At 36.1% G+C, this 19,334-nt stretch overlaps 1 long non-coding RNA gene across 1 annotated transcript; it reads right to left on the bottom strand.

The window, feature by feature from the left end:
- Positions 1-4,288: 4,288 nt before the first annotated feature.
- LOC139118947 (uncharacterized) lies at positions 4,289-10,517 on the bottom strand. The gene is made up of 3 exons (XR_011548824.1): positions 10,085-10,517; positions 5,809-5,890; positions 4,289-5,183 (listed from the first exon to the last, which is right to left on the bottom strand). It is a non-coding gene; the product is annotated as an uncharacterized lncRNA (long non-coding RNA).
- Between the last annotated feature and the right edge of the window lie 8,817 nt (positions 10,518-19,334).

The following is a 19,334-nucleotide window of genomic DNA, read 5'->3' as shown; positions in this document are numbered from 1 at the left end:
TGTGCCTCAATCAGGCAAAACAACAATTAGCAATAATAGCAATAATAATAATATCAATTTCTGCAAGTCATTTAAAAATACCGTCAATGACGCTGTACCTTCTCTAATGTTTGGCCAGGTCAGGTAATTGGTTGTTGGCATGGAGTTGTTGGTAAATAGTTGACAATGTAGGGGCATGAGGTGGGATATGGACACAAAGAACCCAAAAGATGATTAAATATATCAATCAAAAAATTCTAAGCTACAGTATAAACTGCCTAAAGATAGTTCAATGTGGAAAAAAGTTAAATAATTCAGAAATAAGAATTAACAGTCCAAAATAGTAATGGCGCACTTCCCTACTGACTGAGTGCATGTGAAATACACAACCTGGCATCTGTAACCAAGTGATCATTTTAAGTCACTTTTAACTGTTTTTAATAGATTTTCCAAAGAGTCATGTGGAAATGATGAAAAACGCTTATCTGGTCTTGTGTTTGTATAACCTCATGGCTGATAATTGTCATAGTATTGAAAATAATTGAAAGTGAAGAAATTACTGTTTTTAATAGGCATATTTTCCTTGAAATACATGACCGTGTAAAGAATATATGCTAAAAGTGTTTAAGAGTAAATTTCTTTTCAAAAAATAATTTGATCTGTGACCAAAGGATTTTTATTCTTTGAGTTTACAAATTCAAACATTGCAATTTGTTCAATCATCTTGTGCAGTGCAAAATTTATAAAATGACTGAAAAACAAAAAAAATTGGCAGAATTACAGTCTTTGTGATGTAAAATTATGGGTTGACATTACGATAATTGTTAATCTGTTCGAAGTACTACTATACTATAATTTATAAAAAAAAAGTTCACGGTAACATATATTGTCAGCAATGTAGTGTTAATTTTGACTTTACATCAAAATATGCCTTTGCTGGATACCAAATATATAGGGCGAAATATTAAAATCAACCATGTTCAGCAAAATCCACACAACAGCATTGATCCTTTTCTAATTTGATTTGATTTGCTTATGTTATCCTTGTATGACAGTCAGTACAATATGGAACTTGAACACAACACAGTGAATAAGTATGCTGTAAATGAAATGGTGTGGCTGCATCCACATGCAGCAATAGGAGTGCCTTTGTCTCTCACCCCTCATTTCCAACCTGTCCCATCCCTGAAAAATTAGTTTTGTCTTATATTTATGATGTAAATAATTTCTGTATTTGTTAAAATGTGCGCATCTCAAAAACTTTTGATCATAAACATTTTCATTGTTTTTTATAGCTGACCAGTCAGTTAACCTGTTTATTTTGAATATTTGCGCATTTTTTCTCAGTATTTGACATTTTCAGAATACCTTCTTATTCAGTTTGTCATTTACTAAAAGTTTAAATGCTCCATTGTGTGGTCAAGCTTTCCACGAGCATCAAATGTGGTACTTCATATAGGAAGGTCTGCCTCTAGAGGGCGGGCATCATGAACAGTGTTGTTGGTTACCGGTAATTCCTCCACATAAACTTCTGATTGTACTGTAAACATTGAACATGGCCGACGTCCGATTTTCCTGTCTAAAATTTTCACTCATTTTCGTTCATATGACTCTGAAACTCCAGGAAACGATTGGGAAGAAAGGGTTATCTTGAAATATTGAGGTACTCGCCGATATTTTGCAAAAATAAATGAGAAAAAATGCAAGGAAAATGCCGACAGGCTTACACAATGACCGTTTTCAGACTCAGAGGCATGATCATCTCTGCAGATTATGCAACAGGCCCATATCACGTGAGGCCATGAGGGGATATCCACGCAACTCAGTACCAAACACTAGTGCTCACAGAGTGAGCAAACACAAAGTGAGTACCCTACCCCTAACTTCAGCTCAGTAGTCTGTAATAGATTGTAGTCAACTAAGAAACCTTGGAGAAAGGCTTAACACTGTGGCTATGCCGCTAAGTCCCTTTTGATTTTTGTCACAGCTCAAAATCGTTCTCCCACACCTCAACCTGAGCCATGAACACCCCCACCAGTTTATGATATGACCCATCACAATGGCATGACATCAACGGATCTTGACAGACGGAAGTCTTGACAGACGGAAGTAGTTGACAGCAGCATACTGGTTTTCAACTCTAATACCTTCTCTGTCTATAAATAGACACGAGAAGGTAAAAATATACCACCATGGGCACAGTATTGCTCCTATCTGACAACAAAAAGAGGTATTCCTATTTCCACTTATATTCACTCAAAATGCTATTGTGTTTGCAAAGAGTTTGAACTTTCAATTTTCATAGGCAGAATTCCGTTTTAACACCCACTTTTCAATTTTGTAGATCAACAGTAAAAATTTGATGGTCCTTGCTTGAAATGTTAAGATTTACTCAGAGTTAAGTTATACACAGATGAGCCAAGAATACAATGTGCAATATACACACCAAATAACCTGGTGATAAACTGGTGAGAAGGAAACTTACAACAGCTCAATTAACTTTCAAATGTTGGACGTCAGAGAAAAATTGAAAGATTTCAATAATTTCCTAGTTGTATTAGTATGTGTAACATTAAATGTGAAAACTTCTTGGTTTCAGATAAAAATGAGCAATTATATTTTGACAATTACTGCAAGCAAGATATATTGTAAGTTAACATTGTCTACTGCAAGTTCAAAGTTGTAATCAAAAGCAGGCAACCACGGGTAATTGGTCGATGATAAACTGATAAATTCGAACCTTGGAAGGAGTAAATATATGCAGTGTACTGATCAACAAGTCATCGTAGATGACACAGTCCCCACTTGTTAATGGGTACTTTGATTACAAGTCCTCAGAGAGGATAGAGTCCTCTTCATGAATTTGGTCTGTGATGTCCTTTTACTAAGTTTGAATAAAATCGGTGAATAAAATCGGTTGAGACGTGCCCTAGTTTTGGCTAAGGACATATAAAATTGTAACAAAATGGCTGCCATGAAGCCTTATTGGATCATATCATGAAACAAATTGACTTACATATGTATGACATAGGTTAATGTCCTTGTACCAACTTTGAATAAAATCGGTTGAGATATGCCTGAGTTATGACTCTGTACATGAAAATATCATAAAAAAATGGCCACACGGCAGCCATATTGGATCGTATCACAAAACAAATTGACGTGCATATGTATGACATAAGTCAATCTCCTTGTACCAACTTTGAATAAATTTGCTTGATACATGTCTGAGTTATGGTTCTGTACATGAAAAAACGTAACAAAATGGCCACAAAGCGACCATATTGGATCGTTTCACAAAACAAATCAATGTGCATACATATTACATAGGTCGATGTCCTTGTACCAATTTGAATAAAATTGGTTGAGATATGCCTGAGTTATGGCTCTGTACATGAAAAAATTGTAACAAAATGGCTGCCTGGCGGCCATTGCATTGTATCACAAACCAAACTGACGTGCATGTCTATGACATTGGTCAATGTCCTTGTACCAACTTTGAATAAAATCGGTAGAAAGATGTCGAGTTATGGCTCTGTACATGAAAAAATCATAACAAAATGGCCGCCTAGCGGCCATATTGGATCGTATCACAAAACAGATCTACAAGCATATGTATTACATAGGTCAATGTCCTTGTACCAACTTTGAATAAAATCAGTTGAGATATGCCTGAGTTATGGCTCTGTACATGGAAAAATCGTAATAAAATGGCCGCCTGGCGGCCATATTGGATCGTATCACAAAACAAATCGACGTGCATATGTATGACATAGGTCAATGTCCTTGTACCAAATTTGAATAAAATCAGTTGAGATATGCCTGAGTTATGGCTCTATACATGAAAAAATCGTAATAAAATGGCCGCCTGGTGGCCATATTGGATCGTATCAAAAACAAATCGACGTGCATATGTATGACATATGAAGTAATCTATGTACCAAGTTTGAATGAAATCGCTCCAGGCGTATCTGAGATATCTGCGTGAACGGACGGATGGACGGACGCACAGACGGACGCACGCACACACGCACGCACGGATGGACATGACCAACCTATAAGTCCCCCTGGACGGTGTCCGTGGGGACTAAAAAACAATATGGTGTCAGAGGGATAGGTCGTCAACATTAATATAGTTGTTTATTCTGTTTGTGTGAAGTGACCTGATATTATCATTCATCACTCATCTTATTCAAACTACACATGATTTCACTCGGCTGTCTTCATCTTTGTGAAAATTTACTTAATTAAGTGATACTATGACAGGTTTTTTTTGCTTATGTAACAAAATGATTGGAACTGATACAAATAAACTGGAGTCTGTTTTAATGGTATGGTGCATCTTGCCATATGCCTTCTTGTGGATTGAAATCCCTCATCAGTGTATGGGGTTTCCTCCATGAAATATTTGCTATAGTTGATCCACTACGTAAACATGCCTCACAACTTTTTCTAGATCATATTTCACTACAAATTGGCACCAAATAAAACTACACTATTTTCAGTGTCTTCAAAATTGAATTACAAGGTATTCAGGGTTGGAATAGGTCATTCAAGCTTGCAGACTAATATATTGGCTCCAAAAATAAAAAATCATGGGTTCCCTCAGTTTGAAAAATGATTTGGCTTAGGTAGTCTCCAGGGATTTTTATAAGAAAATGCAAAGCTATCAGATAAACACCAATTAGACAAAAGCACTTTTTGACCAAAATTGACAAAAATTGCTCCAAAAATACAAAATTTTGCATTTTCTCACTGTATAAAAATATCTGACTTAAGTCATCCTAAGGACCTGTATATTGAATATCAAAAAGTCTGACAAGGAGTTTTGAAGAAAAAAATAGATCTACAATGACAAAAATAATCTCAAAAATACAAAGTTGCATATCTTGGCACGATTTTACAAAATCTTATTGCTGTCATCCTAAGGGACATGTATAATCAATATTAATGTGTCTGACCAGAACTTTTGAATGATATTTTTGGTTAAATATGACAATAATTGCCTTAAAATATAAGTTTTAAAATATTTCATAACAATATGGACAAATGTCAATAAGGTTATCCCTGCAGAACAGTATATTTAGATTTCTGTGGCAATACTAGAGTTTATTTGCTTCTTCAAGCATACCATTCTTTTCCTTGACATAAGGTAAACTTCAGCCTCCTCCAACAACACAATTGTGATGTAATCTACAACAAATCTGAGTGAGAAAAATGGAAATATAGATATACTATTAATACATTTTTGTATATTTCTTTCACCCATCAAAATCTGTGGTAGATAATGTCATAAAATGTATGGTATCATGATAGGGCTAGCCCATAAACTTGTGCACAGTAACATTGGAAATGTGATTCAATAGAATGTAATAGTTCAATAATTATATGAGTTCTGTGTGCAATAAAAAATATTTGTTAAAATACTCTTATTTAGCACTGGTGTTGATGACCTCCACTGCTTATGCATGTGGCTCCTCGTTGAGTCTGACTACCCAGTATACTGTGCACCAGGATGCTGATGTTTAAAACAAGTCCTTATGGCTGCTTTCCAATACCAGTGCAATCACACATACAAGTGCTATGCTGACTAGCTAAATATTGATTTTAGCAATCTTTTTGTAGTAAAATAACAACTTACAGTGGGCAAATATAAATAATGAAAAAAATGTCAAAAGTAAGCATTACAGGCCCTCTAAATTTTTGAGAGTTGTAATATAATAACTTACACAATTATCCCCAAAGCATTCACATGATACAGTTCAAGTTGTAACTACAAAATGGTACATCAATGTGAGAAGCAACATATGAACATAATACCCTACTTACATTGACGTTTCTTTCACATTCCTCTTCCAAAACAAACTTCTTACCATCTGTTGTTAAGGCAGTGTCATAGCATTCAAAGATACTGTCAAAACAAACAAAATCCATTATTACATCAGAATGAATAGACACTGTTCACAGACGTTTCATATTAAAATTTAGTCTTTTTTTAATACTCTGAGTTTTCAACAGACATGCCATAAACCTTCAAAAAACACAGTTTTTGTTTTACTTTGCATATAAAAATGTTATCAGTCTTGCAATGGTTATATATAAGTGGAGCTGACAACAGTTGCCCTAAATGGGCAGTGACACATATGATTTGAATAAAATATCACTTTTAACATGGTTGTCATTTCCTTCTTTTGGCAGGTTACATCTGAACATATTTTACAGTACATGATCCTCATAGAAATTTAATGGCATCTTATTCAAAATGTAAGAACTTTATTGCCAATCAAAAAGGTTTTGTTTAACAACATTTAAAAAAAATAATGTGAAAATTTAAGAAAGTTTGACCAAGTCAGTATGGAGTTAAATTGTTTGGAAATCTTGAAATTGGAAGAATAGTGAAGCCAGGAAATTGGGTGATTTGCAAACATTTGCAAAAATTAACACTTCTTCATCAAGCAACCTACGACTGCTTGACAACCTTGAAAGATAAACCCAAATAATAATATTTTAATCTTGGGTTAACAATTTCATTAAATTACATGAATGTCTACAAAAAGTGATTTTGATGCAAAAAATCCCTGTGTTGGGTGCAGCACCCCTTAATTAGCAACTTTTATACCACTGCAAAGTCTCTGTGCAACCAGGTGACACATTCTGACTCGGCATGATCTAACAGCAGATTCCTGCATAAAATTTTGATTTGAAAACTTGAATCACTTTTTAATAGCATAAAAAGAGCAAAACCAAGGAGAAACGTAGATGACAAAGCCTTATAAGGGAAAGAGAGATGTACCACATGACTCCGTGCAACCAGATGACATATTGTGACTCGATCAGCATACTCCTAAAGCAGACGATTGCATAAAATTTTGATTTTGAATCACTTTGTAATAGTATAAAAAGAGCACAACAAATGAGAAAACTTAGAAGTCAAAGCCTTAGCACAGTAAGAGAGATGCACCAGAGTGTCCGTGCAACCAGGTGACACATTGTGACTCAGCATACTCCAAATGCAGATTCTGCAAAAATATTTGATTAGACAACTTAAATCAGTTGGCAATAGCATAGAAAGATGAAAACCACTGGGAAAACTTAGAAGTCACAGCCATAGCACACTAAGAGAGATGCGCCTGAGTGTCCATGCAACCAGGTGACACATTGTGACTCAGCATACTCCAAATGCAGATTCTGCAAAAATATTTGATTAGACAACTTAAATCAGTTGGCGATAGCATAGAAAGATGAAAACCACTGGGAAAACTTAGAAGTCATAGCCATAGCACACTAAGACAGATGTGCCAGAGTGTCCATGCAACCAGGTGACACATTGTGACTCAGCATACTAAAAATGCAATTCCTGCAAAAAATTTAGATTAGACAACTTAAATCAATTAGTGATAGCATAGAAAGATGAAAACCAATGAGAAAACTTAGCAGTCACAGCCTTAGCACAGTAAGAGAGATGCACCTGAGTGTCCGTGCAACCAGGTGACACATTGTGACTCAGCATACTAAAAATGCAGTTCCTGCAAAAAATTTAGATTAGACAACTTAAATCAATTAGTGATAGCATAAAAAGATGAAAACCAATGAGAAAACGTAGCAGTCACAGCCTTGTCAGTGTAAGAGAGATGCACCGGAGTCTCCGTGCAACCAGGTGACACATTGTGACTCAGCATACTAAAAATGCAGTTCCTGCAAAAAATTTAGATTAGACAATTTAAATCAGTTGGCGATAGCATAGAAAGATGAAAACCAATGAGAAAACGTAGCAGCTAGTCACAGCCTTGTCAGTGTAAGAGAGAGGCACCGGAGTCTCCGTGCAACCAGGTGACACATTGTGACTCAGCATACTCCAAATGCAGATTCTGCAAAAATATTTGATTAGACAACTTAAATCAGTTGGCGATAGCATAGAAAGATGAAAACCACTGGGAAAACTTAGAAGTCAAAGCCATAGCACACTAAGACAGATGCGCCGGAGTGTCCATGCAACCAGGTGACACATTGTGACTCAGCATACTAAAATGCAGTTCCTGCAAAAAATTTAGATTAGACAATTTAAATCAATTAGTGATAGCATAAAAAAGATGAAAACCAATGAGAAAACTTAGCAGTCACAGCCTTAGCATGAGGGGATGCTCGCATCTAAAAAACAGTACACTTTTTTGGGCTCTTTCTGAACTGATAATATGCAATCTAACGTAGTTATATCAGATATAATCATACATTACATAACGCTTAGTCAACAACTTCAGATACCAATAGCTTCGCCAGTACTACTTTATGCCAAGGTATTGTACAGTGAAGCGGCACAAACTCAATCTCGTGTAAACCTTGACAACAGTATTATCATTTCAGGACATCGGAATTTGTTCCTACTTTTATTAATTTGAACTAACATATGGCTTGTAGTATATTTATAGGTCCTAATCTGTGAAAATTAGGGTACAATGTTCAAAGAAGTTCAAGGCGAACGATTATCTGTATGAGTGAAGTGTGTAAGGCAAAATCTCTTCCCCGCACACTGGCTTTAATCGCTATCTCTAATCACATTTTGCAAACAGCTTACGAGATGGCAAATAACTTTAATTAGAAGCTCCATACCCGTTGAAAAGCCCATTTGCCGGGGTGAATATGCCTTGAAAGTGCACTGTTATTTAGATGGGAACGTCCCGTCATGGCACAGTAAGAGAGATGCACCAGAGTGTCCGTGCAACCAGGTGACACATTGTGACTCAGCATACTAAAAATGCAGTTCCTGCAAAAAATTTAGATTAGGCAACTTAAATCAGTTGGCGATAGCATAGAAAGATGAAAACCAATGAGAAAACTTAGAAGTCACAGCCATAGCACACTAAGAGAGATGCGCCTGAGTGTCCATGCAACCAGGTGACACATTGTGACTCAGCATACTCCAAATGCAGATTCTGCAAAAATATTTGATTAGACAATTTAAATCAGTTGGCAATAGCATAGAAAGATGAAAACCACTGGGAAAACTTAGAAGTCACAGCCATAGCACACTAAGAGAGATGCGCCTGAGTGTCCATGCAACCAGGTGACACATTGTGACTCAGCATACTAAAAATGCAGTTCCTGCAAAAAATTTAGATTAGACAACTTAAATCAGTTGGCAATAGCATAGAAAGATGAAAACCACTGGGAAAACTTAGAAGTCACAGCCATAGCACACTAAGACAGATGCGCCAGAGTGTCCATGCAACCAGGTGACACATTGTGACTCAGCATACTAAAAATGCAGTTCCTGCAAAAAATTTAGATTAGACAACTTAAATCAATTAGTGATAGCATAAAAAGATGAAAACCAATGAGAAAACTTAGCAGTCACAGCCTTAGCACAGTAAGAGAGATGCACCAGAGTGTCCGTGCAACCAGGTGACACATTGTGACTCAGCATACTAAAATGCAGATTCTGCAAAAATATTTGATTAGACAATTTAAATCAGTTGGCAATAGCATAGAAAGATGAAAACCACTGGGAAAACTTAGAAGTCACAGCCATAGCACACTAAGAGAGATGCGCCTGAGTGTCCATGCAACCAGGTGACACATTGTGACTCAGCATACTAAAAATGCAGTTCTGCAAAAAATTTAGATTAACAACTTAAATCATTAATGATAGCATAAAAAGATAAAAACCAATGAGAAAACTTAGAAGTCACAGCCTTAGCACAGTAGGAGAGATGCACCAGAGTGTCCGTGCAACCAGGTGACACATTGTGACTCAGCACACTAAAAATGCAGTTCCTTCAAAAAATTTAGATTAGACAATTTAAATCAGTTGGCGATAGCATAGAAAGATGAAAACCAATGAGAAAACTTAGAAGTCACAGCCAGAGCCCACTAAGACATATGCGCCGGAGTGTCCATGCAACCAGGTGACACATTGTGACTCAGCATACTCCAAATGCAGATTCTGCAAAAAAATTTGATTAGACAACTTAAATCAGTTGGCGATAGCATAGAAAGATGAAAACCAATAGATACACAGGAATTATACAGGATACCATATGAATTAATTTATAAAAGCTTATACAGCAGAACACATTGGCAATAAAGACAAACATATTTAGCTGCCTACCTCCACAAGGTACTGAGGATTTTATGTGGGCCTTAATGTGTCGTTTCAGTCTCCACTTATATTTCGTGGGACTAAACATCCTCACTGGGCACAGCTTGCATGACATCTCTTCTTTCCCACGGCCTTTCCCACAGTTTATAATCCTTTGAGCATTTTCGACCGTTTACTCAAGCATGCATCCTATCAAGAGAAAAGTGATAATATAAAACAAGGCCAACCATGCACCTTAATGTTTGTAAATAAGCAGACTTTGATGTGTTTCAAGACATCTCTTTGACTCTTTTGTCGAGGTCGATCATGATGACTGACGTATGTAGACACAGTCAGAGGCGGACTGTCATGTAGACCTGGTTTCGTCTGACCCTCTGAATTTTAAGGGACAATTCAGAATTTACTTCCAGGGGGAGGGTGGAGGATTTTCTATTTTCTCGGTGATTTTTTTCCATGGACCCCCCTAGTAAATTATAGAAAAAATCTATGGCCCCCCCTCATCTTTCCTGTTTTTTTTCCATGGCCCCCCTAATATATACATGCATGCTTATACGGTACATTATAGACATATCTAGTCTAACAAGTTGCAGGAACTGTAGGGCCTAGTGGACATTAATTGATGATATAACAAATCATTTCAGGGTTATGTGACTATAAAAGAATGATTTGCAGGGACTGCAAGTGGCACACTTTTGGAAAGGGTAGCAATAAACATATCTGGTTGTAAATTTCTAAAGAAAAGTTAATACTAAATATGAATACTTTTTTCGTTATGTCTCACTGATACATATGATGCACACAAAGACAAGCAAAGATGTCAGTTAGAAATGGTGAACAGAAAATCAAGGAGCAGATAATTGGCAAAGTGATATATATCTTGAAGTTTAATGGTACATCATTTGCAGATATCCAGATATTTCTGGAAAGTGAGATGTACATGTACATGCACACGTTCAGCATACATTTTCATTTGATGATGCTGAATATTTGCAGACTCACGGTGAAAGTTTTAAACATTAGGATTAAAACTGGTGAAAGCCAACTTGTTTTTAATTTTCTCTTTTTTTCTAATTTGGTTATCATAAAACTAAGTAGCTGCCACTGAAAGCATAAATGCTGAGGAATATTTTAGAACATTTCTTGGACAAAACACCTTATCCAAAACATGAATTCACATTTTATTCTGCTCATTCCATTCACAATCCAATGTTCATATTAAAATGCAGACAACCCTGTGCAAGTCAAAATTCACATTTTGTCAGCAGTATTTTTCAAAATTGACAGAGCATGCATATTTCAAATTTTTTTAACAAACTTTAATTTTAAAATAGTCATGATGCGCATGTTTTCAGATGACACGAAACAATAAATGTTAATTTGTTTTTTTTGCCTTTTCTGCCAGCCGCCACTGTGAAATCTTTGATTATACATATCAGAATGAATGGGACACATCAATACACAATGTGTAAGCCTATCCACATTTCTCCTAGCCTCATACACACTGAGATCACTTCTTTGACTACAGCAAATTTCTTGTGTACACAATATTTCAACAATCCGACACCATAGCATTGGCGCAGTGCCACATGATCTTCTGGATGCGCATACAGGATTATTGGAAAATCAACCCTTTTGTAAATTTTTCACCATATATTTTTGACAGTAATACATAATATTTTTATTTTCAACATTAAAAAACTATTCGCTGAAAAGCACCTTGAAGATGAGACGGCCATAAATTTATTTTCAAAAAGTTTATAGTAGATGTAAGCACTGTAAAAAGTTATGTAGAACATTTAAAAAATTTAGAAAGGGTAAAATTGATGAGAATGAAACATAGAAAAAAGGAGCAGAAAAGAAGAGTAGCAGTAGCAGTAGTTTACTCAAAGGATGAAGTTGGTGTATATTTGGGGTAAAAAACCTCAATTTTTGTATTAATGATAAAAATTATTTAAGTCAAAATCTAGACAGTATTTTCTGAAATGTAATATTTCACTTGAAAGGAGAGTATTCATGTAGAAAAAACAACTATTTTATTTGGCATTATCCATCCTCATTTTAAAATTGTAGGGGTTTAAAGACTGACACTCTAATAATTGATTAAAATCATGATCAGCAAAATTAAAATGCCTCTTATTCAAAATGCCTCTTATTAAAAATGTAACAGCTTATTGCCAAACAAAACCAATTGATAGTTGTTGTGTTATATAGCATTTAAAAAACAATGTGAAATTTCAGAAAATTTGACCCAGCCGGAGTGGAGTTAAATTCTTTGGAAATTTTGAAATTGGGAGGCAAAAGAAGCCAAAAAATCAGGTGATTTGCATACATTTGCATAAATTAACACTTCTTTATCATGCAACTTTCAACTGCTTTACAAGCTACAAGGTAAACCCAACCTTAAAAAGACATTTGCTGTAATTTTTAGCATTTGTTCAATGTTCATCTCTGTGTATCAGCATTTGTTTGTTATTCTATCACTACATAGAACACCCAATGCTGTATTTAGCAACATACCTGTGCGAACATAAATGACCATTGTTATTGTTGATAAATGAATTCTAGTCTGGACTTGATCTGAGATCTCTTTTCAACAAAAACAACCCTGACTGTTCACTGTATGGTTTGTATTGACATGCTAAATACTGGACATTTCATAACGCTTCAGGGAGGAGAACAAGGTACTGCTATAGATGCATAAAACAAACCACTGTGAATATTACCGAATTTGGCAGCTAAAGGAGTTTAACTAAACATGTTGAGTTTATCTGTCACCCAGGTAGCGTCTTAGTGGCTCTCTTTTGTAGAGATCAGAAATTCTGGGCAAATATTGAATTGATGTTTTTTTTTCCTTGGCCCCCCCTAAAAGATTGTGGTATTTTTGTCTGGCCCCCCCCTAAATTTTCTTGGGAAAAATGGGTGGCCCCCCTGAAAATCCTCCACACCCCCCCCCCTGGAAGTAAATTCTGAATCGTCCCTAAAGACCTCTGAATTTTAAAACCGCCTGCATGCTAACACCAGAGATATATGAGAAATCGTATCCTTGTGTTTTACAAGCCTAAGATCAAGAATCAAACAGACTACTATACTTGTACTCACTTGCTTCGAAATGGCACAAATGAAAACGTGCTTTGACAACCAGTGCTAACACGAGGTATCAGGAATACAAGGAATTACCCATGCTAGGACTTTCAACTCTGACCTTTGACATCGAAACATAACCAAATATGGGTGTGTCATAGCCAGCAACCACATGACATATTTTGCAACCAGATGACAGAACTCCCTAACGCGCGTACTCCCTCTATCTTCCTGAGTGGTCAAACCAAGTCTAGATAGAACGGATGTAGGCCTATGTTGTCGAGTATCGGGAATTAGGTGATGAATGTGCTCAGTAAAGGTTTGGCAATACCGACCACCAAAATTGCCGAGGACAAGAAAGTTAGGCGGCGGAAATTGACGACATTTGTATCCGATAAAGAGCTGACAATTTCCCGGACATAAAGAGCATGAATAAGGATGACAGGCGGCGGGACCAGGGTAACGGAAGTGTCCGGTAAAAGACTGACTGTCTTCAGTACCACAAGTACCGGTATATGAATGGTGGATGGTGGCGATTGGACAACAGGTGTGCAAATTAAAGGGACGACTAATTTTCCGTGTAAAGTGCGACGATTGGAACTGCATTTAATGAGCTGCCGGGGACAGGTATACCGGAGGTTGAAAGAAGTGGAAAAGAGGTTGAACATTTCCCGAACTAAAAGTACTAACATTTTAAAAGTAGACAAAATCGGGAAATATGAAGTTTGATTTTTTTGGAGTTTTCCTTTTTTGTGTTTGTAGTAAAGGAAGCTATAATGACTAATAGACTCTTCCAACATAAAACGTGATCTATGCATAATTTGTACAATTTAGAGTTTTGTAAAATCGTCTGATCTTTTGTTTTGTCAGTATATCATCAATTAATTTATTAATTTGTTTGTGTTTGTTTACTTTATTATCTTTTTATTTACTTTATATTTTGTGTGTGGAAACAAGTTAAGTCTCAAAATGAGTACCTTCAATTTGTATTCGGCAATTTAAAATAATTAAAATATTCATTATTCAATTGACCTCCATTCATATTTATTTATTTATTTATTTATTATTTATTTAATATTTTCATGGGAGATCGTGGTTTAAGTCAGAGAAACACCTCCCCTCGGCGGTTCTTGGTTTCCAATCGCCTCGGGCCTGCGGCCCTCGGCGATTCGAAACCAAGAACCACCTCGGTGTCGGTGGTTCTCTGTTACATATATGGTATGATGGGAGACCGTATGATGCTTAATTAATACTGTACCTTATTAATTATGCATATATCTAATTCTTAGCAAGCCCATAGAGCTGGATGTCTGATTTTTGGTATATATGGATAATTAGAAATACTATTTTTTTTCCAAAATGTCACGTGACCTCGGTGACCTTTGACCTCAAATATACATATTTGTCCATAACTCAGTAACCACAAGTGCTACACCCTTCATATATGGTATGATGGGACAGCTTATGACGCCACATATTGTACCTCATTAATTATGCGAATATCTAGTTTTGAGCGAGTCATAGAGCTAGAGGTCTGATTTTGGTATATAGGAATAACTTAGCAATACAATTTTTTTTTAATGTCACGTGACCTCGGTGACCTTTGACCTCAAATATACATATTTGTCCATAACTCAGTAACCACAAGTGCTACACCCTTCATATATGGTATGATGGGACAGCTTATGACGCCACATATTGTACCTCATTAATTATGCGAATATCTAGTTTTGAGCGAGTCAAGAGAGCTAGAGGTCTGATTTTTGGTATATAGGGATAACTTAGCAATACAATTTTTCTTTCAAATGTCACGTGACCTCAGTGACCTTTTGATTGTCCATAAATCAGTAATCACAAGTGGTACACCCTTCATATATGGTATGATGGGAGACCTTATGATGCTTCATACTGTACCTCATTAATTATGCATATATCTAATTCTGAGCAAGCCCATAGAGCTGGATGTCTGATTTTTGGTATATAGGGATAACTATAGGATAGAAATTTTTTGACCAAATGTCATGTGACCTCAATGACCTTTGACCTGAAATATACGTTTATGTGTTAAATACGTAACCACAAGTGCTATAGCCTTTATATTTAGTAGGGTGGGAGACCTTATGACAACACACGCTTTACCTCATTAATTATTCACACATCTAATTCTGGGCAAGCGAATAGAGCTAGAGGTCTGATTTTTGGCATATAGGGATTAATTAGCAATACAATTTTTTTTCAAAATGTCACGTGACCTTATGACCTTTGACCTTGATTATACATATATATGCATAACTCAGTAACCACAAGTTCTATACCCTCAAATTCTGATAGGATATTAGACCTTAAGATAATCACAATCATACCAATCCATAATCCAATAACACTGGGTCAAAATTTGTAAGACAATAGTTGTAAACATAGACACAAAACAGCACAGAACAGGGTAGAGTTGACTTTTCAGATCCTCAGATTCAGATCCTCAGATCCTCAGATTCAGATCCTCAGATCTCAGACCTCAGATCCTATAACTTCAGACGCAGATTCGGAAATTATTTTATTTCTATCTTGAATCTTGAACTTAAAAACTTCGATCTCAGAATCAGAACGTCATCAGTCGAAGACAGGGTGCGCAATGATTCGACTTGTTATATCATCACGTGAACGTTCCCTCTATAGTCAATACATAGAGACATAGAGATAAACACACACCAGCGATCGAACGATCAAGACCGCGACGATCATGTAAATGCTGGCTATCGGCAGTCCGTATTTTACCATCGTTCGTAATATTGATGGCGAGGGAATATAACTAATCCATGTTGGAAGCCAGTGACCCCGGGCTAAATCAGAATTCAGGAGGTCGGAAGAAACAAGTTAGCTAATATGTAATTGTAGACCCGTGTTCGTTGAAACTTGTTAAGCGAAAATGTTTATGTAGACGTCCGACTATTTTGTTTTCATTCATAACTGCCTTGTATATGTCATATTCAAATTATTTTTTTAAAAATTGCAATCATACTGTTAATTCGGGTATTATAAAAGGCTTGTAAACTTGAATCTGCATCTGAAGTTATAGGATCTGAAATCTGAGATCTGAGGATCTGAATCTGAGGATCTGAGGATCTGAATCTGAGGATCTGAAAAGTCAACTCTACCCACAGAACAGACAGTAATAGACGGTACACAAACAAAGTCAAATTCATGAAAGAAAGATATATGGACCTCTGGCCAAAAGACCAAGAAGTGATTTCAGGTGTTTCGAAAATAGTAAGCGCATCCTCCCCCACATGTGGCACCCGCCATATATCAATCTGTAAGTCAGATAGGTAGTGGTCACTAACTAAGGCCCCATGTCATCGATGCATCAGTGATGTCACATCTTGTACCTCATTATTATGCGCATATGTATTTCTTGGCTGGCCAATACAACTAGAGGTCTGATCTTTTTTCCCGATTAAGAACCATAACTTAGACATGCCTCATGTGTTTCAAATTGGGAACAACGACATAGACCTATGTGCCCATAGATCTCAACATATACACTCCAGTGATACTTCTTAATGACCACATTTCCCTGCCCCATCAAGACTAATACTCCTATTACAAGTGGGGACTATGTCATTGTCAATGACTTGTCTTTCATTCGACTTCTCTACCTGTACAATATTTTCAGGTAAATAATTTGGAAACTGTAAATGCACCTTTCACAGGACTCATTATTTTACAGTTAGTCATCTTTCAGCCATTTTAACCACATTGGGTCAGATTTTTGGTCATATTGTCTCATTATTCCTCATTACAATATTCTCAGGGAAAGAATTTGGAAACTTTGATTTTCCAGAGGCTGCCAAATTGTGATCATGCTATTAGCAAAGTTATTTTTCAGATTTGGACTTTGTACCAACAGTTTCAACGGGTGACATCAAGATTTTGGCAAAAAATTTCAGTTTAAGAATCGTCTCGTCACCCTACATACAGTCAGGAAGGAAAGCGTTTTGACAAAATATAAGACAACCTTGATGATATTTGGCCTTAAATATGTTATATGTGCCTATAAATAGGTAACCATAAGTGCTACACCCTTCATATTCAGTATGAGCGGAGACCTTATAGTGCCGCATCCTCTACCTCATTAATATGCACATATCTCATTCTGGGCTACCCAATAAGGGTAGAGGTTTGATTTTTAAATAAGTGGCAATTAAAATGGGAGCATAGTTTCCTGCTGAAATGTCATATGACCAATATGACCTTTGACCTTGGTTTCACAACTACGCCTCTAAACCAGTAAGTTCAAATGTTCCGGCCTCCATATTTTAATCGCATTAACCACATATAGGGAACACATACCGTACCTCATTAAATAAGCACATGCCTATTTATGGGCTAACCATTTGAGCAAGAAGACTAATTCTTTGTATACATGGATAAATTTTGAAACATAATTTTGGTAAAATCTTCAAGAGACTTAGACGACCTTTGACATCAATTTCACAAATATGCCTGTAAATAAACTACCAAAAGTGCTACACCCTTTACAGTTCATATGAAAAGCACCTAACGGCATTAGAGAGTTATGAATTATCACTCTGGTGCCTTTCTTCAGTGTTTGCAAGTGCTTGGGTCCCATAAGGCTGCTTGCTGCTTGAATTTTGATTTTGAACCGAAAATCCACGCTCACAATCAACGGTCTGAACTGGCAAAACGAGGGCAATTTATTTTAGCCAGCTTGAATAAGTTTGGGAATTGATCTCAATGGTACGCATACGGCAACTTCCATAACGTGGCTATCTTATCCCGCGGCTATAACTGTGACAATACCAATGCCTTCACAGTTGACCACTCACAATGAACAATTGTGATTAAATATGGGATCAATTAAAGTTCCATCTTCAAGAATCTTTGGATCTCTGGAAATGTGAAACAAAGACACTGATTTCCCCGTTCCGAATTCAGCTTGAAAGTAATTGTAGCAGAATGATGTATCTGCCACTGATCACAGCTCTGTCAGACTACATGCAAATTATAATATCATTTTTAGCTCACATTTGGTATATCAATGTGAGGTAATCGTATAAGCTGAATCAGTTCATTTGCATCCTATTTGCATGTCTGTATGTACCGGTATGTATGTATGTATGTATGTACGTATGTATGTATGTACGGTATGTATGTATGTATGTATGTATGTCCGTCCACATCAAAAACACCTAAACCGTAACACCTACTGTCTTAGTATTTGGTGTACAGATGCACCTAGGAGTGGAGATGTGAATTTGTTCAAATGAACTTGTCAGTGTCAAAAATATGCAAATGAGGGGGGAAAAAAGGGAAAACCCTGCAAATCGCTAAAACTCTAAAACCATTGGTCAGATAGGGTTGAAACGTGGTGTGCAGGTTCCTTTAGGTATTCTAAATTAGGTGTTTAAAATTTGGGATGAAATTTGCATGTTTCTATTTTGGGGTAAATTTTCAGTTTTTAGTCAAAAATGGTTTTCTCTGAAACCACTCATCTGATTGCTTTGAAAGTTGGTACACATGTTTCTCAGGATGACATCAGTCAAGTTTTTACAAACTGAATTGAAATTCTCATATTTGTAATTTTGGGGCAATTTTCCGAATTTTTAATCAAAACTTTTTTATTCAAAACTACTAATCTGATAGCTTTGATATTTGGTATACAGTTCCTAAGGTTGATCAAAATCAGTTTTATGAATATCGTGAAGATATCTTTAATTTTGTATTTTTGCTGAATTTTTTGGTGATTTTTCTCATTTTAAGTAAAAATTCTTCTTCTCTGAAACCACCAGCCCAATCGCTCTCAAATTTGGGTTGGATGTTTGCAAGGGTGTTACTCTTCTAATTTGTTGAAATTATGACAAAATTGGGAAAATTACTATTTTGGGGCAATTTTTGTCATTTTTGGTCAAAAAATCTTAAAAAGTATTTTCTTTTTAAAGCCCCTGGACAGACAACTTTTATATTTGGTACACAGATGTCCAGAGATGACAATAGTTAGATATGTGGAAATTGTCCTGAAATATACAAATTTGTATTTTTAAGACAATTTTGTCATTTTTGGTCAAGAAAACTTGTTCTCAAAATTACTTGTCTGATAGCTTTGTAATTTTGTATAAAAGTCCCGAGGGATGTTATTAGATAAATTTTCTGCTCAAAG

The sequence above is a fragment of the Ptychodera flava genome, chromosome 1, assembly GCF_041260155.1.
Source record: "Ptychodera flava strain L36383 chromosome 1, AS_Pfla_20210202, whole genome shotgun sequence".
Taxonomy (NCBI): Eukaryota; Metazoa; Hemichordata; class Enteropneusta; family Ptychoderidae; genus Ptychodera; species Ptychodera flava.
Note: the sequence above shows the minus strand (reverse complement) of the source record. Positions and strands in the feature narration are given on the sequence as shown.